Source organism: Tachyglossus aculeatus, chromosome 20 (genome assembly GCF_015852505.1).
Source record: "Tachyglossus aculeatus isolate mTacAcu1 chromosome 20, mTacAcu1.pri, whole genome shotgun sequence".
Lineage (NCBI taxonomy): Eukaryota > Metazoa > Chordata > Mammalia > Monotremata > Tachyglossidae > Tachyglossus > Tachyglossus aculeatus.
Genome location: NC_052085.1, coordinates 28,508,433 through 28,535,084, shown reverse-complemented (window position 1 = coordinate 28,535,084; position 26,652 = coordinate 28,508,433). Strand labels below are relative to the sequence as shown.

Genomic DNA, 26,652 nt, shown 5'->3' with positions numbered 1-26,652 from the left:
GAGCACTGTACTAAGCGCTTGGGGAAGTATAATACAGCAATGAAGAAAGACAATTCCTGCCCACAACGAGAAAGTAGCCTTTTTGCTGTGATCATAACTACTCTTTCACGGTCTCATTGGAAACGACTCGACGACACTTAATAATGATAATAATAATTGGGGCATCCTCAGTTCAATATAATGCAGATGATTCAGATCAGGCAGCAATAGATGAAGTGACTGCCCTCCTCCCTGGCGACCCGTAAGAATAACTGGTACCCCGAGGGGGAAGCGATGAGGAATGATGATCTCGGCATTTGGGAGTGTTTACCGTTTCCGATTCCCCCTCCCGTTTTCAAATTTCCCATTTCCCGGAGCGAGAGCCAGGAATGCAGGGAGAGTTGGAGCTGTCCGCGGTGCTGCGCAGCCTTGTAGCTACTCCAGGCGGGACCGCGGTGGAGATAAAATAATAATAATAATAATAATAATAATAATAATAATAATAATATTGGTTAAGCTCTTACTGTGTGTCAGGCACTGTACTAAGTGCTGGGGAGGATATAAGCAAACCAGATTGTACAGAAGCACCGTGGCTCAGTGGAAAGAGCAGGGGCTTTGGAGTCAAAGGTCATGGGTTCGAATCCCAGCTCTGCCAATTGTCAGCTGCGTGACTTCGGGCAAGTCACTTAACTTCTCTGTGCCTCAGTTCCCTCATCTGTAAAATGGGGATTAAGACTCTGAGCCTCCCCCCGTGGGACAACCTGATCTCCTTGGAGCCTCACCAGCGCTTAGAACAGTGCTTTGCCCATAGTAAGCGCTTAATAAATGCCATCATTATTATTATTACACGGTCCTTGCCCCATAAGAGGCTCACAGTCTCAACCCCCATTTTACAGATGAGGAAACTGAGGCCCAGAGAAGTGAAGTGACTAGCTCAAGGTCATACAGCTGACAAGTCGAGGAGTCTGGATTAGAACCCATGACTTTATGACTCCCAGGCATGCTGCTTTTCTGCGGGACTCTCCGCAGGACAGGGCACCGGGACAGCCGCCTCCAGGCAGCCCTCCGGGGAAGAAAGCCGTACGGGGCTACCTTTCCGCTGGCCCGGCGAGGCCCCAGGCAGGCCGAGGTGGCGGCGGAGCCTGTCTTACTGATGGGAGGCCTGCCCTGACGCCCTCCCTCCATCCCTCCATTATAATAATAATCACAGCATTTGTTTAGCACTTACTATGTGCCAAGCACTGTTCTAAGCCCTGGGGTGGATACGAGGTAATCAGGTTGTCCCCCGTGGGGCTCACAGTCTTCATCCCCATCTTACAGATGAGGTAAGGGTGGCACAGGGAAGTTCAGCGCCTTGCCCAAGGTCACACAGGAGACAAGGGGTGGAGTGGAATTAGAACCCACGTCCTCTGACTCCCAAGCCCGGGCTCTACCCACTGAGCCACGCTGCTTCTCTCCACTCTTCCAGCTCCGGGGAAGAACCGCTGAGCGGACCTAGCCTTTCTTCCCTGCTGACCGGCCCTTAGGCTTCCTTCTCTACTGACCAAACCTAGCCTTCCCTCTCTGCTGACCAGACTTAACCTTCCTTCTCTGCTGACCAGACTTAGCCTTCCCTCTCTGCCGACCAGACTTAGCCTTCCCTCTCTGCTGACCAGTCCCAGCCTTCCCAGACTGAGCCCCTTCCTTCCTCTCCCCCTCGTCCCCCTCTCCATCCCCCCATCTTACCTCCTTCCCTTCCCCACAACACCTGTATATATCATCATCAATCGTATTTATTGAGCGCTTACTATGTGCAGAGCACTGTACTAAGCGCTTGGGAAGTACAAATTGGCAACATATAGAGACAGTCCCTACCCAACAGTGGGCTCACAGTCTGTATATATGTTTGTACATAGTTATTACTCCATTTATTTATTTATTTATTTATTTTACTTGTACATATCTGTTCTATTTAATTTTGTTAGTATGTTTGGTTTTGTCTCTGTCTCCCCCTTTTAGACTGTGAGCCCACTGTTGGGTAGGGACTGTCTCTGTATGTTGCCAACTTGGACTTCCCAAGCGCTTAGTACAGTGCTCTGCACACAGTAAGCGCTCAATAAATGCGATTGATTGATTGATTGATTCCTTCTCTGCTGACCGGCCCTAGCCTTCTCTGCTGGGCCGGTCCTGCTAGTCCCCGGGAAGCAGAGGAAACAGGCCAGGCCAAGTTCACTCCTGTCCGCATGGCCCCCAGGAGCAAAGGAGCCAACAGGCCTCCCACCCACCCACCCACCACCCGCAAAGTTTAGTTCGTCCGGCTCGGAAGCCCACCGCATCTCAGAGACGGGGGCGGTGGGGAAGAGACACGAGGGACAGAAAGCCAGAGAGAGATGGAAGAGATAGATTAGGAATATGGTCTATTGAGGGAGAGGAGAGAGAGGGGGAGACAGAGATGAGACAGAGAGATAGGAGAGAGAGACATGGGAGAACCCGAGATAGGGGAGAGACAGAACCAGAGATGGGGAGACCCAGAGGTGGAGAGAAAAATGGAGAGAGAGAGAGACGGAGATATGGAAAGAGATGGAGATAATAATAATAATGATGATGATGGCATTTGTTGAGCGCTTACTATGTGCGAAGCTCTGCTCTAGGCGCTGGAGGGAGAGCGAGATGGAGATGTGGAGAGATCAAGAGATGGGAAGAGGGGGGAAAGAAGAGGAGAGAGATGAAGAAGGAGAGAGAGCAAATTTCTGGTGCTACACAGCGGTTGCCCACGGTCCTGTGGAAGCAGCCCTCCGAAGACACTTCTCAGGACAGGGGAGGACCAGGGGCCTGTCGTTTCCCGACCCTCCCAAATGGTCAGGGTCCCAGCCGTCACGGCCTCCCCTGACCCATCCTTCAAGTGGACCGTCCCTGGCTATATTCCAAGGCAGCTGGAGAAACTGGCCGTCTACCCCTCCCTCACACCCTTAACCACACAGCCCCACTTGGTCCTGCCCAGTGAGGGCATCTCCCCCCGTCTTCCTTCTGCCAGTTGGCCCAGATCCAAAGCTGTGTCCCCCATCCTCTTCCTCCCCGCCGGTCCTGGTCTCCTAAGGTACACACACACATACACACACACACACACACACACACACACATACACACAGAAGCACAGGAGAACACCAGGCATGGACAAGGGCACAGGTACACACAGATACACATATACAGGCACAGGGACACAAACAGACCCAAGGGAACAAACAGGCAGAGACAAAGGGATAGGCACATCCCCACAGAGGCAGACCCAGGCACACACAGACACGGGGGTATACACAGGCACAGACAAAGGCACAGGCATTTGCAGGCACACAAAAATAGGCACATTCAGACACGCAAACACACAGACACAGAGATGCACTCATAGGCATAGAAATGCACTCTCAAGCCCAGGGACACACAGGCAAGGGACACACACAGAGGCACACGCAGATTCAGGCACCAGGGCGACCTCTCTGCCCTCTTATACCCTGCAGAGCCCCAGCCCAGTCGACTTTCCCCTTATCATCATCAATCGTATTTATTGAGCGCTTACTATGTGCAGAGCACTGTACTAAGCGCTTGGGAAGTAGAAACTGGCAACATATAGAAACAGTCCCTACCCAACAGTGGGCTCACAGTCTGAAAGGGACCGGCTTTTAGGCCACCGGCTTAGGATTCGGATCCTCCAGCTACTCAAAGCCGCCTCGTCTAACAATAATGATAATAATAAAATTGTAATTGTTAAGCACTCATCATATGCCAAGCACTGTTCTAAGCGCCGGGGTAGATACAAGGTAATCTCCTGCACTTCGGGTCCCTTCTCTGCAGCCCCTCCAGGAATTGGCCTTTCTTTGCCACCCCTACCTGTGACTCCAGCAGTTTGGACGCCCCCCAGGCCTGCTAAAATCTCAGCTCCTCCGGGGTAGGGATCAGTTCCACCGATTCTGCTGTACTCTAACAAACGCTCAGTACAGTCCCCCGCATGTAGTAATAATAATAATAAATAATGGTATTTGTTAAGCGCTTACTATGTGCCAAGCACTCAGAAAAGCCGAGTGAGCACCGGATCATGCTGCAAAGCCCATTCCTCCGTGGCTTCTCCCTCCAAGCCCCCCAGCCCCGTCACCGTTCCCCCCGGCACACACTCGCGCAATGGGAGAACGCGGCGCGCAGTGGCAATGTCCCTGCTCCTCTATCCGCCCAAGTTTGGGGCAGGGAGAGGATCCCGCTCCTTCTAAGCTCCCTCCCTCGCCGGTGCCCCCCGGGGACAAGGGCGGGGGCGGGGGGGATTCGAACCCATCACCTCCTGGCCAAAGTCCCGGCCAAAGTCGGGGGTAGACGGCGGGCTCACTCTCCGCTGCACGGGTCTGCACGCCCAGCCTGGAGCCCGAGCATCCCCCTCGGGAGGACGTTCCCATGGAAACGGAGGCCGTTTGAAACGCCCCATGTGCGTTCCGAACGAAAAACCCCAAACGGTCCAGGGCTACTTTTGCCCAAACTTACTAGCCATCAACGGCCCGCTCCCCTCTAAGCTCAGAACAGCGCTGGGCACCTAGTCGGCGCTTAGCAAATGCCATCCTTGTTAGAGGGGGGCATCCACGACGCTCCCCCCAGCTCCCTCCACGCTCCGAACGGTCCGGAGCCTCCAGCAGATTTGGGGGGGTCCGGGGGGGATAAAGGGGGGGTCTTACCGGGTGGGAGCCCCGGGGTTGTAGCTTGGAGAGCCCCCCCAAACCGGGGATGCTCTGCGGCAGGACCGGCTCCTTGGGCCGTCCAGCTGCGGACTGGGGCTCGGGCTCCTGCAGGGGCGGCGGCCGCCGCCAGGGGGCGCGCGCGCCGGCGGCGGCGCTGGCCAATGGGGGGGCGGCATGGGGGAGTGGGGGAGGCGCCCCCGGCTCCCCGGAGCACGTGCCCCGCTCGGGCGCGCGCGCGCGCGCCCCACCTCGTCGCGTGCCCAGGAGGGGGCGGGGCCTGAGCGGCGCGCGCCGCCCCCCGGGCGAAGGCGGGAAGCGCCGGGCGCGCGCGAGAGGGGGCGGGCCTGTGAGGGGGCGGGGACTTTATTATTATTATTATCATTAATAATAATAATAATAATAATAATAATGGGTTTTTTTAAGCGCAATGGACTGTTCTAAACGATGGGGAGATGCAAGGTCCATAAGGCTGCCCCCCCCAGTGGGGCTCACAGCCTTCGTCCCCATTGGACAGAGGAGGGAACTGAGGCCCAGAGCATCAATCAGTCGTATCTATCGAGCGCTTACTGGGTGCAGAGCACCGCACTAAGAAGTGACTTGCCCAAAGTCCCACAGATCAATCAATCCATCAATCAATCGTATTTATTGAGCGCTTACTAGGTGCAGAGCACCGTACTGAGCGCTTGGGAAGTACCAATCGGCATCACATAGAGACAGTCCCTACCCAACAGTGGGCTCACAGTCTAAAAGGGGGAGACGGAGAACAGAACCAAACATACCAACAAAATAAAATAAGTAGGATAGAAATGTACAAGTAAAATAAATAAATTAATAAATAAATAGAGTAATAAATATGTACAACCATATATACATATATACAGGTGCTGTGGGGAAGGGAAGGAGGTAAGACGGGGGGATGGAGAGGGGGACGAGGGGGAGAGGAAAGAAGGGGCTCAGTCTGGGCAGATGAGAAGTGGCGGAGCAGGGATTAGAACCCATGACCTCTGGGCTCTTTCCACTGAGCCGCAAAGCGGCGGGCTTGTGGGGCAGCGGGAATAATAATGATAATAATAATGGTATTTCTTAAGCGCTTACTATGTGCAAAGGACTGTTCTAAACGATGAGGGGGATACAAGGTCATCAGGTTGTCCCCCGTGGGGCTCACAGTCTTCATCCCCATTTGACAGATGAGGGAACTGAGGCCCAGAGAAGCGACTTGCCCAAAGTCACACAGCCGACAAGTGGCGGAGCAGGGATTAGAACCCATGACCTCTGACTCCCAAGACTGGGCTCTTTCCACTGAGCCGCGAAGCGGCAGGCTTGTGAGGCGGCAAAGAATAATTATAATAATAATGGCATTTCTTAAAGCGCTTGCTATGTGCAAAGGACTGTTCTAAACAGTGAAGGGATACAGGTTGTATGGTTGTCCCTCGTGGGACTCACAGTCTTCATCCCCATTTGACAGATGAGGGAACTGAGGCCCAGAGAAGTGACTTGCCCAAAGTCACACTGACGAGAAGTGGCGGAGCAGGGATTAGAACCCATGACCTCTGACTCCCAAGACTGGGCTCTTTCCACTGAGCCAAGAAGCGGCGGGTTTGTGAGGCAGCGGGAATAATAATAATAATAATAATAATAATAATAATAATAATAATAATGGTATTTCTTAAGCGCTTACTATGTGCAAAGGACTGTTCTAAACGATGAGGGGGATACAAGGTCATCAAGTTGTCCCCCGTGGGGCTCACAGTCTTCATCCCCATTTGACAGATGAGGGAACTGAGGCCCAGAGAAGCGACTTGCCCAAAGTCACACAGACGAGAAGTGGCGAAGCCGGGATTAGAACCCATGACCTCTGACTCCCAAGACTGGGCTCTTTCCACCGAGCCAAGAAGCGGAGGGCTTGTGAGGCGGCGGGGAATCATAATTATAATATTTCTTAAGCACTTACTATGTGCAAAGGACTGTTCTAAACGATGGGGGGATACAAGGTCCATAAGGTTGTCCCCCCGTGGGGCTCACAGTCTTCAACCCCATTTGACAGATGAGGGAACTGAGGCCCAGAGAAGTGACTTTGCCCAAAGTCACACAGCCGACAAGTGGCGGAGCAGGGATTAGAACCCATGACCTCTGACTCCCAAGACTGGGCTCTTTCCACTGAGCCAAGAAGCGGAGGGCTTGTGAGGCGGCAAGGAATAATTATAATAATAATGGCATTTCTTAAGCGCTTACTATGTGCAAAGGACTGTTCTAAACAGTGAAGGGATACAGGTTGTAAGGTTGTCCCTCGTGGGACTCACAGTCTTCATCCCCATTTGACAGATGAGGGAACTGAGGCCCAGAGAAGTGACTTGCCCAAAGTCACGCAGCCGACAAGTGGTGGAGCCGGGATTAGAACCCATGACCTCTGACTCCCGAGCCTGGGCTGTTTCCACTGAGCCGCGAAGCGGGAGGCTTGTGAGGCAGCGGGAATAATAATAATAATAATAATGGCATTTCTTAAGCGCTTACTATGTGCAAAGGACTGTTTTAAACGATGGGGGGATACAAGGTCATAAGGTTGTCCCCTGTGGGGCTCACAGTCTTCATCCCCATTTGACAGATGAGGGAACTGAGGCACAGAGAAGTGAAGCGACTTGCCCAAAGTCACACAGCCGACAAGTGGCGGAGCAGGGATTAGAACCCATGACCTCTGACTCCCAAACCTGGGCTCTTTCCACTGAGCTGCGAAGCTGCAGGCTTGTGAGGCAGAGGGAATAATAATAATAATGGTATTTCTTAAGCTCTTACTATCTGCAAAGGACTGTTCTAAACGCTGGGGGGATACAAGGTCATAAGGTTGTTCCCCGTGGGGCTCACGGCCTTCATCCCCATTTTACAGATGAGAGAACTGAGGCACAGAGAAGTGACTTGCCCAGAGTCACACAGCGGACAAGTGGAAAAGCAGGGATTAGAACCCATGACCTCTGACTCCCAAGCCTGGGCTCTTTCCACTGAGCTGCAAAGCGGTGGGCTTGTGAGGAAGCGGGAATAATAATAATAATAATAATAATAATGGCATTTCTTAAGCACTTACTATGTGCAAAGCACTATTATAAACGCTGGGGGGACACAAGGTGATCAGGTTGTCCCACGGGGGGCTCACAGTCTCCATCCCCATTTGACAGATGAGGGAACTGAGGCATAGAAAAGTGAAGTGACTTGCCCAAAGTCACACAGCTGACAATTGGCGGAGCCGGGATTTGAACCCATGACCTCAGACTCCAAAGCCCATGCTCTTAGCCCATGACCTGCTGACTCCCGGGCCCGGGCTCTAGCCATTATGCCATGCTACTTTTCCCAAATTCCTTTCTATTCAGCGCTTAGAACAGTGCTTACCACACAATAAGCACTTAACAAATGCCGTCATTATTATTATTATTATCTCTGCTCATTTCCACACAAGTCCACACAAGGCTTGGAGAAGCGGGCAAGAGCCAGCTTTAAGACGCAGGATTAATTTTGGTCCCCAAATCAAGGAGGGGTGAGGGAGAGGAATGATATTTTTTTAAAAAAAAAAAAGAAAGAAAATGTAGCGCTATCCTCCCTAGCGTTATTTTCTTGGAATTCTTATTGCTACAATTCCAGACTACGGTTCAGCGGGCCAGATGCTTACAGCAGCTGGATGCGAGATCGGATCCAAGAGAGATGGTGGGCTGGAGGTGTTGCATCCTGCTCATTCTCCTCATGCCTGATATTAGCCTTCCCAAACAAACCCTAGATGGCTACAGCGCTTAGAACAGTGCTTTGCACATAGTAAGCGCTTAATAAATGCCATCATCATTATTATTATTACAGCAGCTTTTCCTATAGCCAAACACTATTTGGCTACAGCCTTGTACTGATGGGAGAGAAACTGTGTCTACCGACTCCATCGTTATTCTGAGAAGACAAGGATTGTGTCTACCAATTTTTTTTATGGTAATAATTATATTTGTTAAGGGCTTACTGTGTGTCAGGCACCCTACCAAGAACTGGGTAGAAACACGCAAATCAGGTTGGACACAGTCCCTGTCCCATGTGGGGCTCACAATCTTCATCCCCATTTTACAGATGAGGGAACTGAGGCACAGAGAGGTGAAGTGACTTGCCCAAGGTCACACAGCAGGCAAGTGGCGGAGTCAGGATTAGAACACAGGTCCTTCTGCCTCCCAGGCCCACTAGGTCACACTGTGGTATTCGTTAAGCCATTACTATGTGCCAGGCACTGTACTAAGTACTGAGGTTAGTAAACTGTGTCTACTGACTCCATCGTTATTCTGAGAAGACAAGGATTGTGTCTACCAATATTTTTTTTATGGTAATAATTATATTTAAGGGCTTACTGTATGTCAGGCACCCTACCAAGAACTGGGGTAGATACATGCAAATCGGGTTGGACACAGTCCCTATCCCACAGGGAGCTCTCACAGTCTTCACCCCCATTTTACAGATGAGGTATCTGAGGCATAGAGAAGTAAAATGTCCAAGATCACACAGCAGACAGTGCAAATATAATAAATAGAGTGGCAGTACTGGCATTAGAATGCAAGTCCTTCTGTCTCCCAGGCCTGGACTCTATCCACTAAGCTACTCTGCCTCTCAGAATAACTCCATTATTATTCTGAGGGAACAGAGATTGTATCTACCAATTCCACTGTCCTCTCCCACAAGATTTGCAGTCACATCTGTCCCACAAGTCACATCTCAGTTTCCTCATCTGTAAATTGGGGATGAAATATCTGCTCCCTTTCCTACTTAGACTGTGAACCTCAAGAGGTAGAGTCTGACCTGATTATCTTATATCTATCCCAGAATTTAGAACAGTGCTTGGCATATAGTAAGTACCTAAAAAATACCACTATTAACATTTTTGCTGATTGAACAGCTTGAATCTTTAGTTGGGAAAGGATTTTTGGAGGAGCTGTGATTTTAATAAAGCTTTGAAGGTGGGGTGAGTGATCGCCTGTGGCGTATGAAGAGAGAGGGAGTTTCCAGGCCAGGGAGAGGATTTGGGCAAGGGGTTGGCAGTGAGATAGATGAGATTGAGATAAAATGACTAGTTTGGAGGGGAAAGTCTGACTCTGTTGTTTGCTCTTTCCTAGGCTTCAGGGTCCTCTTGCCATCTCACTGTTCCCACTGAGCCTCGAAACCAGTCTCCCCCGACCCAAAAGCCACTCCTTTGATGGGTAAGATCACCTTTGGGTGAATACATTTCCGTTTCAGAACAAAATCTTTTGGTAGATCTTAGTCAGTGCTCTTGGCCAAGACTCCTATTGTCCAGAATCAAAAATAGACCCAATCTAATAATTCTGGCATTGTGTTGCGCATTTCAACAAATGAGCAACAAAATTCACAGGATCATTATTCTCCCAAACAGAACTTCAAAGTCATTGTTAAAAATAATCCCTGCGAAAATTACTCTGTTTATTCCCAAAACAACCATGCCCTCAATGGGCTGGATACACCTATTGCAACCTTGCTCAGCCAATTGTCTCTTGCAAGCCAACATCACAGAATTACAATGAGGCGATGATTTTGTTGTCATTTAATGCCAGGGGTGGCTGCAAAAAACCAAAAAGCCCGTTCAACCATCTAGAGATATAAATGTAATGAAGGAAAATTGTAACATGGTGAAATGACACCTCACGTTATTACACTGCTTTGTAGTTCCAATTCTTGTTAGAGGTTTAAAGTATTTGGAGACCTTTGAAGACTGTGACTTGATGTAAAGTGGCCCCATTTGTTTTGGGGCAAAAGATGCTGTTTACAGCATATGGGACATGGCTGACCATTTAGGAAATATCTGTGTCTTCTACCCCACATTGACTAGCAGTAACTCGGCAACTGGAACTGTCCACAGATGCAACTGGAAAAGAATCGGAGGGAAGGTTTCCTCCATCTGGAGTCCTGACCTGGGAAACTTGTCCACTTTGAGGAGTTCAGACGACAAGATCTTCAAAAACAGATTCAAGCTAACAAGCTGAAGGTCAAAAGCCCCCTTTAGACTGTAAGCTCCTGTGGGCAGGTAGCATGTCTACTAACTCTGATATACCAAGCGGTTAGTACAGTGATCTGCACTCAGTAAGTGTTCAATAAATGTGACTGATGGGTTGAGAAGCCTTTCCTTTTGACCTTCAAATAGCTATGAGCTAATCCATTGGATTCCCATAGACTTGGCCCTGTCACTGCTTGGAAATTTAGGTAAAAGTCATTGCTCTTTCTGCCTTTTGTACGGTTTTTCACTAACTGGAAAAACTTCCTGTCTCCCTGTTAGATTGTGATTATGGTTCTTGTAATTATGGTACTCCCTAAGGACTTACCATGTGCCAAACACTGTTCTAAGCACTGGGGCAGTTACGATTTAATCAGGCTCGAACCAGTCACTGTCCTACATGGGGCTCACAGTCTAAGTATAAGCTCCTCGATTGCAGAGAGTGTGTATCTTGCCACTGATGTCCTTGATGAAGTGGCTAGCCCTCTATAGGTGCTCAATAATCCATTGATTGGTTTGGTTTGGTGCTTAAATAGCATCGTTGGCAAAAAAGGTTGTAGCTTCTATAGCAATAAGTAGGGAGCAGTTGGGAGAAATTCAAGGGACTGGTAGCTAAAGCAGCTCCACAGAGTCTGCTGTACCCCAGATGGTCTGTCTCAGCTGGTCTTCCATAAAAGCAGAATTTAATAAAATTCAAAGGACCACTTCCCTCACTCATTGTCTCTACAGCTCCATTCTCTTGGCCCAGAGAAAATGTCCTATATTCCTCTTTGATAAGATGACCTTCCCTTATTGACAGGTAGTTTAGACAGACAGTCATGAGGACTGGGGAAAAGAAGTATTTAGTTATTTGGTATGAAAATACTAGTCAAAGTCAGTTTCCTTTTGTTGGCCCATCTTTTTCTTCTCCCCCATATAATTGCAGAAGTCCTACGAGGTCTTTTATTGGACTTTCCCAAGTACCTATTACAGTGCCCAACCTACAGTGGGCACTCAATAAATACTACTAAACCAAAATCAATGAGCAGTGTTTTATAAAACCTCTCCTCATTCTCCCCTGCCCCCTCCCCGATACACACACCTCATTACCCACATACACAACATACAGCTAACATGGGGAAAGAGTTTTGAAAAAGTCAAATCTTAGGGCTTAGATGTGAATGCTTTTAGGGAATTTGAGAGTCAAATTCTGCTGCAAAGTGTCAAATTTAAAGCTGAGATACTTATCCCAAAATGGATCTTTTGTTGTTCCATGGGCTTATGTCTGGTTTCCATGGTGATAATTTTCATAAATCTCTAAAGTGATGAGAAAAATTGATTCTCTCTGTTCATTGAAAATCAGAGTTCTGGAATTAGAGTTTTTCCTAAGATTGGGTAAGTTTCTGCAGAACTGATACTTTCAGGATTTAAAATTGATCTCATTAGCTGTTTCAGGGGCAAATCCAATCTTGAAATGCATAAACAGTTTCATGAAAAGCCATAGGGTGGTATGAAAATTAAAATAGGTTTAGCTCCCCCATTAGAGTATAACGTTCTGGTGAGCAGGGAACATGTTACTTTTTTTATTATGTACTTCCCAAGCATCCAGTGGGTGCTCAAAGGAGGCTAATATCACTACTAAAAACAAAACTACTTCTCCCTTCTCCACCCAGATATGGAACTTTGGGATTGGGATTTCCTACTGCCATGGAAGTGTGGAATCCATGCGACCGAGAACTGATTATGGCTTAGCTTTCCTGGGGGCCTGATGGTGTTAGGATGGGATTTGAGTCAATCTCCTTTAATCTGTAACTCTATTCAAAACATGAGCCTCTCTGGATCAAATACCAGGGCACTTCAGATTTTGAAATTGCATTGCAAACATTCTCTCCTGCCCATTAGGTGAAAAGATCAATTTGGCACAGTCTCCTCTTTGAGAAACCTTTTCCCAACCTTCCTACTGCCATCAGAAACTTGCTCTTTAGGCCACTCAAAATACTGATCAGTTCTTAGCCCTACCCCAAGGTAGAAAGACGAGACAAAAGAGAAGGCAGCACCAGACACTGTAAATACTAAGCATCAGGACACAACAAAAAACAACAGCCTTTATATGTAAAATGTGGCTAGTTCTCTAAGTTCCTCATTAGCTTCTTCAACCAAACACATGCTCAGTGGGTGAATTTCACCATCATCAGTAGTGTCTTCTTTAAGTAGGGGTATACACACACAAATAGAGAAATAGATTTACAGATTTAGATATACCTATATATGTATATAGGTATTGATATATATAGAGAGACACATAGCTATTGATACATTAGATACACTTCCATATCTACCCCTACCCAGCTCTCATGTAAACGTATGATCTTATGATCTTCATTTCCTTTTGAACAAGTACTTTTCTAGCATGGCAGAGGCACACATTTTCAGCAATCTAGACTCAAACTGAAAATGTTCTCCTCCTAAGGAAAGTAATTGAGAACAGTGCCTGAGTAATGGAAAATTCCAATAAATTCAGGCTTTCAGGAATAGATATGATTTAGGAATTACTTTACAACAGCCTTGAATATAAGTACCACCAGTTTACCAGCCTACGCTGCTCTTCTTAGCAGCTTATTCACTTCCATGAAGGAATGTTGATATTAAAATAAATGGACTTAGCATTCAATTAGACTTGTCCAATGCAATTTGTTTTGTGGCATTAGGCTAGTAAGCATCTGGTTATTCACAAGGCTGAAGAGTGAAGAGTAAGATCACGGTGTCAAGGAGCAGTGGAATTAATGGACAACTTTTTCCTCTCCCTCTCCAGAAAATGCATCTGAGTTTCCACTACACACTATGATAACATGCCTCTCTTTTACCTGGTGCTTTACAAATGATCAGGATTGAAAAAAGGACAAATCCCTAAATAAAAAGGACACCCTCTGCAAATAAGGAAGAACATATCAAATGTAACTTTCAAGTCATGAAACGCTGGTTCTATGATACACTGGATTCCAGAATTATTCCCAAAGTCTTGTTAACCAGATGATGGGAGTTAGGAGACCTGAGACCGAGTCCCAGCTCCACCACTGGCATACCGTGTGACTTTGGGCAAGTCACATCACCTCTCTGGGTCTTGGTTTCTTTATCTGTACAATGAAGAAGAGAAAGACTGTGAGCCCCTTGGAGGCTAATCTAATGACAGTCTAATCTCATAAACGTGTATCTGCTCTAACTCTCAGCACTAACAAATCCCACAATAATAATAATAAATAATGATACTAATATAATTAATTAGTGCTAGTAAATCTTCAGTTAGAAGCAGGGCCGTAGTGGACATTGTAGCAGTAATGGTATTGATTGAGTGCCCTCTGAGCGCAGTACTTGGAAAAACACAATCCATCAGTGGTATTTATTGAGCACTTACTATGTGCAAAGCACAGTAACAAGCGCTTGGGAGAGTACAGTAGAACAGAAAGAAGTCACACATTCCCTTTCCAGAAGTAATTTATACACTAATGGAGGAGACAATTAGAGACAAGGTGTTTCTATGTCAGATATATATTGAACTGGTGCCCTTTTTGATCTTGAACTATTAAACTGGTATCAAGAAAAATAAGTTATAAAAGGGCATTTTACCTCAGGAACAAAATATACATTTTTTGCTCTCTTCTTAATCAAAGGCAAAAGTTTTAGGAAATAATTCTGTGATCAGGGCAGTTGCTTACTCAGTGTTTAGTTACACAAATAATCACCAATCTGCTTATTAAAAAAATACACGGGTTAAAATGTGTTGGAACTACAGAAATATTAAAACAGCGGATAATAAAATTTATAATATTAAGGTACCTTTAAGTGAGCTGGGCGCATGTTCCATGAAGTTGTTGCCTAGGAAACAAGTGATTGCATCTTATTTTTGGCATAAAACCGTAGGTGTATGAAAGATCTCAAATCATCACCCACACAGTACGAACACTGATATTTATGATGCCAACAGAAAATAATGAGCAACTCGATTGGGAAGCCCAATCTAGCGAGCGCCACAGAGGTATTTAAAGGCTCGTCCTCCCACTGATTCTGTAAAACAAGCACCAGATAGTGAGCTGGGCAGCATGTCTGAGAGAGTGGTGAGATTCCTGTTTGAAAGGCTGCAGGACTGGGCAATAAGAGGGAAATGTCATTCCAGACTCCAAAGCCCGAATAGTCCGAGACACTGTAAAGACCCAGGCTATGCCAGAAGTGGACAATCTAAAAGTTTATGTGTTCTAATCCCGGCTCCACCACCTGTCTGCTGTGTGACCTTGGACAAGTCACTTCACTTCTCTGTGCCTCAGCTACCTCCTCTGTAAAATGGGGATTGAGACTGTGAGCCCCACATGGACAAGGACTGGGTTGAACTCAATTAGGCTAGTAAGCAATCCCTTTTGGGGCAGGGATTGTGTCCAACCTAATTAAGTTGTGTCCACCTCAGCGCTTAACACACCCCAATGTTTGACACATTGTAAGCATTTAACAAATACCAGAAAAAAAACCCAACATCTCATTTATTGCACCACTTACTGGGTGCTGAACACACATGCCCGAATGGAGGTGCCTAAATGACTTAAAAAATTGAAAGGCAAGGAAAGGGCAGAAATATAGAGTTTATATGACAGTGAATCAATCCATGGTATCTATTGAGGGCTTACTGTGAACAGAACACTACACTAAGCACTTGGGAGAGTATAAAACAACAGAGTTGGTAGACACATTCCCCGCCCACAACCATCTTTCAGTCTAGAGGGGAGACACACAGTAATTGCAGCTATGTATTAAAGTGTTGTGGATTTGAGGGTAGGGTGATTATCAAGTGCTTAAGTAGTACAGATCCAAGTGTCTAGATATGCAGAAGGGACAGGGAGTTGGGGAAAAGTGGGCTTAATCGGAGAAGGCCTCTTGGAGGAGATACGACCTTACCTGTGACAAAGCCCACCGGTTTACTACTGTACTTTCAGTAAGAATTTGGAAAAGTCCAAGGAAGGATGTTGCCAACTTCCCTAATTGCAAAATAACTACCATAAAAATACCTAGACTCCCCACATGGTTTTAGCTTCATTTAGCTGAAATCCTAGAGCAAATCTTCAAAGACTCTCATCTTATTTAACACCCTTCCTCAATAGACTGTGGCTGTAAAGTCCTCAAGAGTACCACCCTGCTTTCTACTTTTTCTATATGTTCCCCAAGCGCCTAACACAGTGCTCTACAAAGAGTAGGTGCTCAAAAAATCCGGTTAATGGTAATGGTAGGAGTAATGGTCCTATTAATTCTTCCAGTATTAACCTAGACATCATTAAAGATAGCTCATTCAAATCTGGTAACTACTCTCAGATGAATAACAATTGCATAGCATTCTCACCTAACACAATCAATCCTACATGGGGAAAGGACTGAGTGGGGAGGGAACTGGATTGCATATGAGAGTTCTGTCTCTCAATGCCATGTGGATAAAACATGCCATGTGTATTTCACTGATGAACTATGTGCACTTGTTTTAAAAAGTGAAAGAAAATATCGTCACTTTACTTGCTGAATGAGGCAGGTTACATGCATTTCCTCAGGATTTAGGGAGAATTTAGTCAGCTTGTTTTCAGTGCATTTGATTCCAGAAGTGTTAGCCATATGAAAGTTCTTAATCTATTCAATACCTCATTCTCACCTCTCACAACCTCTAACCTCTTGTTTGCACCCTTCCCCACCCTAGAAGTCCCTCCCCTTTCAAATTATAGTTCTCCCCAGTTTCAAAGCCCTTCTGAAATCACATCTCTTCCAGGAATCCTTCCTGATTAATACTTGTTCTTCCCCAGTTACATCCGCCCAACTACCACCACTGTAATTCTGCCCTAATGATAATGATAATAATTAATGAAATTTATTAAATGCCTACTAAAGCTCTTAGTACAGTGCTCTGCACACAGTAAGCACTCAATAAACACAATTAAATGAATGAATGAATGTGTCAAGTGCTGAGGTAGATACAAATTAATCAGATTGGATACAATCCCTGTCCTACATGGGGCTCATAATCTATGTAAGAGGGCCACCAGGTATTTAATCCCCATTTTACAGATGAGGAATTGAGGCCCAGAGAAGTTAAGTGACCTTCCCAAGGTCACACAGCAAGCAATTGGCAGGGCTGGAATTAGAACCCAAGTTCTCTGAATCCCAGACCCATGCTCTTTCCACTTGGAATCAATATGCTCACAACCATCTGTAGCACTTCTGTTTATGTCTTACATACTTCATGTAAGTACTAACTCATATGCGTCCATATTTCCTTCCTGTAAATTATTTGTCCGTGTGTGTATGTGTGTGTGTCCAGCTCGTTCGTAAAATCCCTGAGAATGGGGATTAGGTCTACCAATTCTACTGTACTCTCTCAAGCACTTAGTACAGGGCTGTGCATATAGTAGACTCGATAAATATGATTGATTGATGGACTAGCTCACTTCCATGTCACCCTTGCCCTTGGATTTGTATCCTTTATTCACCCCTTCCTTAGCCCCACAGAACTTCTGTACAAATCCATATTTATTTATTTATATTAATGCCTGTCTCCCCCTCTAGTCTGTAAGCGCATTATGGACAGGGAACCACCAACTCCGTTATATTATACTCTCCCAAGAGCTTAGTATAGTGCTCTGCGCACAGTAAGTGCTCAATAGACTGCGAGCCCTGTACGGAACAGGTACAGTGCCCAACCTAATTAACTCATACCATCCCCAATGCATAGAACAGTGTTTGACCCAGATTGAGTGCCTAAAAAATACCACGAAGAAAATACAATTAATTGAGACTCCATCAGTACAGTGCATTGCATTCAAGTAGACACTCACTAAATTCCATTATTACTACTAACGTCCATTCCATATTACTTTACCAATCCACATTCTCTCCCTAAGTCTCTCTGGGACTAACAGCAGGCACTGCAAGACAGCTGTATTGCCAATGGAGTGAAGCTGAAATGCGTAATGGGTCCAGCTTCATTTCAACTATTTAAGATAGCTAAGCTGGGGAGCACAACAAAGAACTTGTTAACTGGTGTTAGGTTGCACTTTCAGACTGCCCACAAACTCTCCCTGATGAGTAGGCTCATTAAAAGACTTTGAGAAAGTATTAAATGTTCGTGACCGCACTCTGGAAGCATATTCACCAGAATATCGGCAAGATCTCAAGGACCATTTTGGAGTCAGTAAAAGCTTATTATTTTCCCAGTCTGCCATGAGTGGGTTGCTCTTTGTCAAGCTGTTTTAGTTGTACTTTGTTTTTTTTTTCTTTTTCTTTTAGTGGTATTTAGTAAGTGCTTACTATGTTCCAGGTACTGTACTAAGTGCTGGGGTTATTCAGGTTGGATATAACAGCGTGGCTCAGTGGAAAGAGCACGGGCTTTGGAGTCAGAAGTAATGGGTTCAAATCCCTACTCCGCCAATGGTCAGTTGTGTGACTTTGGGCAAGTCACTTAACTTCTCTGGGCCTCAGTTACCTCATCTGTATAATGGGGGTTAAGACTGTGAGCCCCCTGTGGGACAACCTGATCACCTTGTAACCTCCCCAGCATTTAAAAAAGTGCTTCGCACATAGTAAGCGCTCAATAAATGCCACTATTATTATTATTATATAGTCCATGTTCTACATGGAGCTCACAGTCTTAATACCCATTTTTCAGATGAGGTAACTGATGCACAAAAAATGCACAAATATGATGCATTCAATCATATTTATTGAGCACTTACGGTGAGCACTGAACTAAGCATTTGAGAAAGTACAGTACAACAGTGAACAGTGACATTCCCTGCCCACAATGAGCTTACAGTCTAGAGAGGGGAGACAGACATCAATACAAATAAAGTTACAGATATGTACATAAGTGCTGTGGGGTGTGGGAAGAAGAGCAAAGGGGCCATATCAAGGTGATGCAGAAGGGAGTGGGAGATGAGGAAAAGTGGAGCTTTGTCTTTTAAGGTATCCTGGAGGAGATGTGCCTTCAATAAGGCTTTCAAATGGGGAAAGTAATAGTCTGTCAGGTTTGAGGAGGGAGGGTGTTCCAAGCCAGAGGTAGGACATAGGCTAGGGGTCAGCAGCGAAACAGAGAGATGGAGGCATAGTGAGAAGGTTAGCATTGGAGGAGCCCTAATTGTGTAGGCTGGATTGTAGAAGGAGAAGTGAGGTGAGGTAGAAGGGGGCAAGATGATGGAGTGCTTTAAAGCCAAGCGGGAGGAGTGTTTGTTTGATACAGAGGTGGATGACCAACCACTAGCGCTTTTTGAGGAGGGGGGTGTCATGTCCTGAATGTTTTTGTAGACCTGTCCAAGGTCACACAGCAAATAAAAGGCAGAGCAGGGATTAGAACCCAGGTACTTTGGACTTCCAGGCACATGCTCTTTCCACTAGGTCATCCATCCAGATGGTTTTTTGTTCGGTATGGAATAAAATGGAAGTCTGAGCACTAGGATAGCCATTTGTCCCATTTTGGCCTGGCCTGTTCCCTTTCCAGTACCGATGAAGAACTGGATCGTTTGTCTCTTTAAAAAATTTTCAGCAATGATCTTCCCTCCACCATGGCTCAGATGCCGCCTCAGACTTCATGTTGATTTGGGAGATGAATGTAAATATTCTAGAGGAAGTAGGGAATCCATGCCCTCCCTTCCCTTTGCCACATATACACACCACCACCATTACCAGGAGAAGTACTCTAAGAAGGCACAAAGTCTACCTTCCTTGGGAAAAAGTGCTTTTTGACATCATACCGTTATCCTTCTTGGTGTATACTGGGTAACATCATGTGCATCTCCTCATATGGGTTCTAATCCTGGCTCTGGTATTTGTGGTTCTGTGTGTGACCTTGATCAAGCCACTTAACTTCTCCTCATCTGTAAAATGGGGATTCAATACCTGTTCTCCCTCCCTGTTAGACTGTGAGGCCCCATATGGGTCAGGGACTGTGACCAGCTGAATTATTCTGTATCTATCCCAGAGCATAGTAGAGTGCTAGTCACATCTTAAGCACTTGGGAAGTACCACGGCTATTAGGAGTGAGAACAATCAGTGACCACCTTCTCTGGTCCATGTCCGTGCGTTTAAACTTGGCCACAATGCTACCCAAATCAGTTCAACAAGGAGCAACCTCATTTTGTCAGTGTGTCATAACCATTACCAACCACAAAAGCCTTCACCACAATAGGGGGTGGGAGAGATGAGCAGTCTCTTTTAAAGAACCATAAATTAAAATTCAAACAAACTTAGCCTAGTCGGCATAGCTTTAAGTTATTCATTAATTCTCAATCCAAGTCTTTGTCCCCTTAAGTTAACACCATTGCCAAGAAGTCGGTTAATAGAGCCATTAGATGAGATCATTTCTCCCCTCACTAATTTAAATGTAGTACTGAACAGCTATTCCCGTGACACCATTATACAGTTTGCAAACTTCTCTTCATTATATCCGGGATACAAACTGTTGCATCAACACAAAAGCCCATATAAGAGTCAGCCTTAAAAGCCATTAGAACTTTTTGGAAATCTTTCATCTAAGAGATGTGATTACAATGAGTGCTAATGCTATTCATATGTTGGGCATGCATTCATTTTGAGGTGACAATCTCCAGGGCCATCAGCTAAGGAGCTTCCTTCTAAAACAGTGCAAAATTACAGCCATTGCTGCAGAGGAGCAGGTAATGCGAACAGGAGGTTTATGGGATGGCCTCAGCCCTAATAATAATAATAGGAATAATAATGATGGTATTTGTTAAGCGCCTAACTATGGGCCAAGCTCTGTACCAAGCACTGTGGTGGATCCTATCAAGTCAAATTGGACATAATCCCTGTCCTATGTGGGGTTTAAAGCCTCAATCCCCATTTTACAGATGAGGTAACTGAGGCAGAGACATGAAGCGACTTGCCGGAGGTCTCACAGCAAACAAAAGGCAGGGCTGGGATTAGAACAAAGGTCCTCTGTCTCCCAAAGCCTGAGTTCTAGCTTTAGTCCATTGTGCTTTCTCACTAGATGGCTGCAAAAAAAAAAAACCCCTGGCAAGCCCCTCTTTAATTTAAACAATTAAAAATCAAGTACACTGAAATGAAATTCAGTTTCTATAAAGTTCAATAATACTAAAGGTCACCACCTCGCTAGTGCGAACATTTTCAACTACTTACAAGTAGGTGTTTTACATTATGAAACCACAAAAATTGATTTTTGACAAAAAAATCAATTATCATTGTGTTCTTTAATCTCATTAGTTCTCCCCACTTTCATTGGCCAGGAAGACTTGATACTGTAATACAGTATCAAGAGAGTGAAAATATATTAAGAGAAATGACTCTGACATTTTAGGCCTGGAAGTGTCAGTTTATAATTAAAATGCCATTAAATCGGTAAGATATATAAGACTTGTATAATGAATTTATTACCTTGTGAGATGTGGATTTACCTTATAAATTGCATCTTGAGGTGACTTTTTTTCAACCATATAGCTGTTTTTAAACTCCACGTTAATATTTGCACTACCAGCATCTAACTACAGCTTTGAATACTGAGCTTTTAATCTGCAGAGGGAGAGAAAAATTATCAAGAAATTGTATGGTGACACCCATTTACAACTTCAGGAAAAGATTTGGAAAAGAGAGAAAGCCTACAGAAAAGAGGGAGAAGGGTTGGTCAATCAACCGCTTGCTTTCATTTAGCACCTACTGTGTTTAGAACACTGAAAATGTACAATGAAATTAATATAACTGATCTCTGTTCCAAAGTAGTTTACTATCTAGTAGGACAGACTACATCAATAAATTAAATACATTAAAGAGAAGAAGAAGTAATGGAGTGTAGAAGATGTATATATATATATATATATATATGTTTATACACACAATAAGTGCTGGGGCAGTGAGTGTTTAAGTATTTTAGGAGGTGCTGAAGAACTGAAGTGACAGTTGGGGAGCATAAGATGTGGAAATTAGTAATCAATTGGGATGCCTCCTGAAGGAGATATGATTTTTGGAAGGGTTTTGAAGAGGGGGAAAATTGTATTTTTGTTTTTTTATGATATTTGTTAAGCACTTAATATGTGTCAAGCACTGTTCTAAGTGTTGGGGTAGATGCAAGTTTATCAGGTTGGACATACTCTCTATCCCACATGGGGCTCACAGTGTAAGTAGGAGGGAGAAGGATTTAATCCCCATTTTACAGTTGAGGAAACTGAGGCAGAGAGAAGGCAAGTGACGTACTCAAGGTCACACAGCAAGCAATTAGCAGATCTGGGATTAGAACCTAGGTCCCAGGCCCAGTTGGCCATGCTCCTTTGCTAGACTTAGATTGCTACTTAGACTGTATATACCCAAATACAGATGAGTAGGGAGCTTTAGGTAGGAGGGAAGGTATGAATAATAGTTTAGCAGTGAGAGAGAGAAAAATAAGGCACAGGTGAAAGGAAAAAAAAGTGTGATCTGGGGTGCAGTGGGAGTTGCAAGTGGTTAAATAAGAGGGAGAGAGACGACTATGTTGGTATAGTATGTTACCAACTTGTACTTCCCAAGCGCTTAGTACAGTGCTCTGCACACAGTAAGCGCTCAATAAATATGATTGATGATGATGATGACTGAGTGCCTTAAAGCCAACGTTCAGGAGGTTTTGCTTGCTGTGGAGAGGAATGGTTAGCTAGTCGATGTTTTTGACCTCCATATGACCATATGTGAGTTTTAGCACATGGTAAATTGGCCTAGTGGAAAGAGCACATGACTGGGAGTAAGGTAATCCAGCTTCTAGTCCCGTTTCTCCCACTGGCTTACTGGGAAAACTTGGGCAAGTCACTTAATCTTGCTGGGCCTCAGTTCTTCGTGTGTAAACCAGGGATATGATGGTAAGCCCTTGGTGGGACCAGGACTGTGACTGATTTCATAATAATGTATCCACCCCAGTGCCTAGCACATAGTAAGTGCTTAATAAATGCATAATTGTTCATTATTATTGAGCTAGTTATATCAATCTATCTGTTGCCCATAAGCTCATTATGGTCAGGAACACGTCTGCTAATTCTGCTATACTTTACTCTCCCAAGTGCTAAATACAGTGCCCTGCACATAGTAAGCATTCAATTAATACCATTGATTAAATGCTCCACAGTTTTATTTGCCAGTGACTGTAGATGAGTTTGGGCATTTATGAAAGAAAACTGTGGTCTTCATATATCTCACACATGGGTAAATTGGCCCCAGATTGCTGACATTTGGAGAGGGCTAGTTATTCAAAGCCAGAGAGGGAATAAGGTGGGGAAGAAAAAAATCTTAGAGATTGCAGGCATTTCTGGGAGGCTTCCAGACATAAGTAACAAAGGAGACAGCATTACTAGAAGGTTTAATCCAAACTATTGAATTTTCTGATTTGCTTAGAAAGCTGAAACAAGTTTCTTGAACTTCTAGCGAGCCATTCATTGAAACACTTCCTACTTCAGTGTCACTACGATCCAAACATAAGCCATTTAATTTCTTTTAAGGGAAAGTTAAGTGCTTTGAACGACAGCCAAAGAACAATAACACCTCCCAGTGACATTAATTTGGAGGCTCTAAAAGCATTATGACCAGAACAAAGACAAAATGGGACTTTGAAGAGTCTCTGCCTCTTTTCAATTCCAGACTCTCCATCATGAACAATGTTCTATTTAATATGTGGCAACACCTTATCCTCAGAAATGTCAAAACCACCAATATAATACAGGAACAGTTAGAAATGAGACCTGAAAAAAAACCTCCTATTATATGATCCAAACTAGCTCCGGATGTGTCATGGGCAAGAATAGCTGACATTTTCCTTGAGACCTTGTTATAAAATCGAATTGAATTCCCCATTACTGGAACACTCCAAGTCCTCCTTTTCTTAATTTATTTCACATTACTAGGCCAAATACCTTTTACCCCTTCTTGAAATTCGATTCTCTCAAATATGAGTATTGATATGAGTTTTCTGAAAGTGTTTCTTGGTTTAGTGAGCAGAACACTAGTCTAAGAAAATATCTATGGGGGGGCCAATTGAACAGGGTTTGACTTTTTCATCAAGTTTGAGAGGCTTTGCACGTCTCACGATGACACAAAAGTTAGCCTTGTTTTCAAGTTACCGAAGGGGTTTTGCTAGCTGGAATGATTTCATGTAATTCAGCATGGAAATGCTGGAAAACTTTCAATTTTTCTGGGATGCTTTGCCATAAGACTGTTTTAGGGAAATACCCCCCTGGGTGGTTCACACAACTTCTTTTTTCATGGTACTTGTGAAGTTCTTTCTATGTGCCAGGCACTGTACTAAGCACTGGTGTAGGTACAAGATGATCAGGTTGGACCCAATCCCTGTCCCACATGGGGCTCACAGATGAGGTAACAGGCACAGAGAAGTCAAGTGACTTGCCCAAGGTCACCCAGCAGACAAATGGAAGAGCTGAGATTAGAACCCGGGTCTTTCTGACTCCCAAGCCTGTGCTCTATCCACTAGGCCACATTGCTTTGAGGGGCATACTGGAGCAGCTCTCCTACTCTGTCTCTTCCCTGGGAAGTGAGTCAGACACTAATATTTTATGAAACAGATTACTAAAAGTGAACTTGCGTTACATGCTGTGTTTCTGTTCTCTGTGCCCTGGACTCAGCTCTCTGCTGTTCTTAGATACTTAATACCATCTCCAGACCACCTATGTATTTTTATATTTGTTTGTTTCCCCTATCTGTGATTTATTTCAATGTCTGCTTCCCCCACTAAACTGTAGCCTCTTTCAAGGTGGAGGTGTGTCTTCAATGAGGGGTATTTATTCAGCATTTATTAGAGGCACCCAGGGAGCACTGCAATGCTATCAGTCAATGGTATTTATTGAGCACTTACTGTGTGCAGGGCACTGTACTAAGGTCCTGTGAGAGTACAATATAGCAGAGTTGGTAGACACGTTCCCTGCCAACAGTGAGCTTACAGTCTAAAGGAGACTGCCCAGCCTTAGCCTCCCCTTTGACACTGACTCACTGTGAGATCTGAGGCACATCATGGCTAGGCTTTCTTGCTCTGCACCTTAATTTCCTCATCCTACTTTCAGCTTCAAGCTGCCACACATTGTGAATCCACACAGTGATTATCATTATACTCAATATTTAGTAGAGATCCTGGCTAGTAGACTCTCATCTGTTTCACGCCCTTGAGGACAAATTTTTGATTTAGAACATATGCAGGTGTAAAGGGGGAAAGGTGGACGATGAAAGACAAAAAAAAAACCCTGAAAGAAAACCACACAGGCGATGCGTGTTCTTTGGCAGAGGGGAAAAGTGGATATTCTAGGAGAAGAGCTGAATTTTCAAATTGTCTGCTTCTCTCTCTGTGCTCCAATCTGGCTACTACTAGCAAGTGCATACTATGCACTTTAGGAAGGCAAACACATAGATGATTAAGCCAAAAGAGCCCCAGACAGAGCGGGTTGGAATAGGGGAGGCTGTTCAAGTTGGAGTCCAGACGTGCCCAGTCACAGCCAAAGTGGCCACCACATATTCCCAATCTGGGATCCATCTTGAACTAAAATGCACCCATAAAGGACTGCAGAATTTAACACCTTCCCTCACCCTATTCTCCAACCCTACCTTGGTTCTCCTCGCTTCAGTTTCATTCGGTCCACTCGGAAAACAGTGTGGAGGACGTTGTCTGGGAAAGGATGGCTGGAAGTAAATTCCTGTGGGGGACTTAGCGCCAAGAGCATGGGACTGGGAGTCAGGGGATCAAAGTTCATCTTCACCTGAAGAAGAATAAAATAGAACTCGAAATGTCCAAAATATTTTGAATATCTGCACAGGTCAGATCCTTTATCAACGATAACAATTTAACGGAATTGCAAATACCAAATGCCAAAAGAACTAGAAACAATGTTATTAATTGTGAATCGAATTCACAATTCGCAACCTCAAGTGGCACTCAATAAATACTACTGAATGAACCACTGAAGCCTGGAGCCTATGATTCTATAGCTATAATTCTATTTATTCTGATGGTTTTGACACCTGTCTACGTGTTCTGTTGTCTGTCTCCACCTTTTAAATGTGAATAAAAAAACCAATCCTCTGTTGTCTGTCTCCCCTTTCTAGACTGTGAGCCTATCATTGGGTAGGGACTGTCTCTATATGTTGATGATTTGTACTTCCCAAGTGCTTAGTACAGTGCTCTGCACATAGTAAGCGCTCAATAAATACGATTGAATGAATGAATGAATCCCAGTTCTGCCACTGACCTATGGTGTGACCTTAATCTCACAACCTCAAACCAATTAATTTATTTGGGCCTGAGTTTCCTCATCCAGAACATGGGGATAAGATACTTGCTGTCTGACCTCTAAGAGTGTGAGCCCATGTGGGATGAGGATAATGTCCAATCAGATAACCTTATTTCTACCCCAGAGCTTAGCAGGTAGTAAGTATGTAATAAAGTCCAAAGGGATATTATTCCAATTCTTATCCAAGTTGAACCAAGACAAGTAGTGAGTAGGTCATTCTCACTTTGTCAGCTAGATACACTTGGCTTCAAAAAGACCCATCATCATGTTCTACTTGCTGCTAATGCAAGGGATGTATTCTTTTATCTGAGTTTACATGCCAATCTTTTAGTTCTTACGAGAACTCCATTTTCTTCTACATTCCCCACCACACACACGACACAAATGTTTTCCCTTGATCATTTATAAATAATGAAATACAGAAAATATCCCCTGCTTTCCATCATTTGACTTGATAGAGACCAAAATAGCTAAGCCTTCAAAACCCTAAAATAACTTGACCCCTTATTTCTGATTTGAAGTCATTGTCCTGCCTACAAGCTCTGAACAAAGAGGCCTGGCCATTATGTAGTAAGTTTGGTCAGAGAAGGCAGCTAATCAATTTTCTGGGAAATTCAGTCCAAAGGTGGTGTTTTTACCTGAATTATCCATGAACCCATGCTAAGAATTCTTGGTTTCTCACTATCCTAAGTTA

The 26,652-nt window shown here is 44.7% G+C and overlaps 1 protein-coding gene across 3 annotated transcripts in view; it reads right to left on the bottom strand.

The window, feature by feature from the left end:
* GRM5 (glutamate metabotropic receptor 5) overlaps positions 1-4,741 on the bottom strand; it is a 205,589-nt gene extending 200,848 nt beyond the window's left edge. For 2 of the 3 annotated variants that reach the window (XM_038762028.1, XM_038762030.1), the window contains exon 1: positions 4,671-4,741. The gene's annotated coding sequence lies outside the window, so the exon portion shown is untranslated. Of the gene's footprint in view, positions 1-4,282; positions 4,333-4,670 lie in introns of those variants that run through there. The other variant, XM_038762029.1, reaches the window with a different exon arrangement.
* Positions 4,742-26,652: the final 21,911 nt, after the last annotated feature.